Genomic DNA, 3,022 nt, shown 5'->3' on the forward strand with positions numbered 1-3,022 from the left:
ATATGATATTTCTTCTTTTCTCATTTGACAATGACTGAAAAACAAGGAAAATAGTCTTAAGGCTCAAAGGGTTTCCAATGAATTAATGTTAGGACAAGTTTATTTGGCCAAGTAGCTAAAACAAGAAATGTCTCAATCATATCAAATCATGCATATTCACCTCAGTTGCACAACACAGAATCAAGCTAAATATTAGAGTATCATCAAAACATGGGCAAATCACTCAAGAAAAATAGGTATGGCATAAGGTGGTCCATCCTTAACATTAGGCCGAAAACTCACACGGTTCAAATTCCTTTCACAAAAGATTTAATCAAGAAATTCTCAATTCAACTCAATTAGCAAATCATAGAAGCAATCCACTCATATCAACATGACTCTTTTTTTACTCTTGATTTCATTATCATCCCAGTTACCACTAGTATAAAAACAGCGTATAACATCACACGTTCAACGTCCAACCACTAAATAGCCAACGTTAAAAATGACCGGTGACATTTTTGTAAGTAAATGCAATTATTAAACGTCATTTAGAATTGTAATTTGACGTAAAAGGATATAAAACGTCAAATGTCCCCAGCGTTCGACGTCAAAAGGATAGTGAATTCAATAAAAATTTGAGCGGGAGATTGAAATTTGTGTTTCAATTACATTGTGCTATAAATCCTTTTTTGCCAATGCCCAAAGAGGGAGAAATAATTGAACATTAAATAAGATAGTTGAATGTGTATGACATATATGTATTTGTATGTCTCTGTTTGAATCTATGTGAAACAATTTCTGATTGTGCATTATACATCATGGTTATTGTTTTATTGATCATGGTTGTGCATCATCAAAAAAGTGAGAGATTATTGATAGGGGGAGCCATGTGAGTGCTGAACCCAAATCTTGTGTTTGTTTTTTATGATGACAATACATATGTTGGACATACTGTTGTTTTTGCATACTACTGTGGTTTTGATGTGATTATATCTTTGTATGCATACTGTATGTTTCTGAGTAATGAAAACCACAAGCACAAAAGATTAAGTTTTGAACTGTGGCAAAACAACAAGTTTGAATCGATTATATTAGTTGATGAATCGATTAAAACTCGTGTTTTTGCATATATCATCTTCAAATTTGTTGTGATGAGTTTTTGAAGAGAAAAAATTTTCAAAATCCGTTTAAGTGTTAAGCTTAATCGATTACACATTTTATGTAATCAATTAAGTATGTTATCTTTTGAAAATTGTTTTCAGCTTTGTCAAAAATGCTCTAACAATCATATTTTTTAGGGTTAAATATGTTTTTCGTCCCTTAAGTAAGTATCACACAATTTTGGTTTTAGTCCCTACTCGAAACTTTGATGGTTTTTAGTCCTCATAGTTTTGAAACTCTTACTATTAGTCCTTAAAATTGGACGGCGTTAACTTTTAGTAGATGTGGCAAACGGCGAGGCCACGTTTTATGCTAGTTGCCCTCTTCACTCTCTGCCACGTGAACAAGTGTGATTACACAGTGTGGCCAGGGATTTTAGGCACGTCGGAACTCGCAAGCACAGGCTTTGAACTCGCCAAAGGGGGTTCCAGAAGCTTCCAGGCTCCGACCGGTTGGTCCAGTAGACTTTGGGGTAGAACTGGTTGCCAGTTCGACTATTCCGGCAGCGAGACGTGCACCACCGCCAATTGCGATTCCGGAGAGGTCAACTGCAATGGCGCCGAAGCCTCCCCGCCGGCAACTCTTGTCGAGTTCACTCTCGGCACTGCTTCCATGGACTACTACGACGTGAGCCTCGTCGACGGCTATAATTTGTCGATGATGGTGGCAGCGAGAGGCGAGTCGGGGTCCTGCACCACCACAGGGTGCGACGAGGATCTCAATCGGCATTGCCCATCGGAACTGAGGGTGGAGGGCGGCGACGCGTGTCAAAGTGCGTGTGGCGCATTTGGGAAACCGGAGTATTGTTGCAACAGCGTGTTTGGTAACCCTTCAATTTGCAAACCTTCTACTTACTTTGAAATTTTCAAGTCCATATGTCCCAAAGCCTATAGTTATGCATAGGATGATGCCACTAGCACGTTCACTTGTTCCGGCACCGACTACACAATAACATTTTGCCCCTCTTCTCCTAGGTAAACAAAGTAACAAAAATAACCTTAGTTTCGTTTAGTCCTACGTTTTATGCTTCTTACTTGTTGATTTGAATTCATGTAAGAGCAAGATGGATGGTGATTGAGATTCGTTTTGTTCTTTTTGCAGTTTGAAGTCTTCAACAGATTCAAGTCCAAAGGGAATGGATTCTGGGTCTGGGAGTGTGACGGGGACAGGTTCATCGGTGGAACAATTTGAATTGGCTACTTCGTGGTTAGCCGACATGGCAACGGCGACAAGGGCCTCGACGCAAGCATGGCCTTTTGTGACTTTGCCCAATTAAGAACCCTAATTGTTAATCTGATTTCAATCAACAACACGTGCCAATCACTTAATCTCATGAATAAAAAGAAAACCAACGTGGCAGAGAGTGAAGAGGGCAGCCGGCATAAAACGTGGCATCGCCGTTTGCCACATCTACTAAAAGTTAACGCCGTCCAATTTTAAGGACTAATAGTAAGAGTTTCAAAACTATGAGGACTAAAAACCATCAAAGTTTCGAGTAGGGACTAAAACCAAAATCGTGTGATACTTAAGGGACGAAAAACATATTTAACCCTATTTTTTAAATATGTTTGACTAGCATTAAATGAGAATCGATTACATTAATTGTGCATTCAATTAAGAGTTGAGTTAGTTGTAATTCTGTTACATATGGTTTTTTATTATGTAACCAATTACATTACTAATATAATCAATTACTTTGCGTCTGTTATGAGAGAAACTATAAATTGACGCATTGCTTGTATTTTTGTAACACTTGATCATTTGTACATTTTCATATCTGACAATTTTGATCTAAGAAAGTTTTACAAATTACATTGACGCTCCAAGAATCAAGAAGCAAAGATCTTGAAGAAACTTGAAGGATTCTTGAGAGGAAATT

General features: G+C 38.0%; 1 pseudogene; it reads left to right on the plus strand.

The window, feature by feature from the left end:
• Positions 1-1,425: 1,425 nt before the first annotated feature.
• On the plus strand, positions 1,426-2,419 carry LOC124834357 (thaumatin-like protein 1 pseudogene; annotated as a pseudogene).
• Positions 2,420-3,022: the final 603 nt, after the last annotated feature.

Source organism: Vigna umbellata, chromosome 5 (genome assembly GCF_029865625.1).
Source record: "Vigna umbellata cultivar VRB3 chromosome 5, Vumbellata_1.0, whole genome shotgun sequence".
Classification (NCBI taxonomy): Eukaryota; Viridiplantae; Streptophyta; class Magnoliopsida; order Fabales; family Fabaceae; genus Vigna; species Vigna umbellata.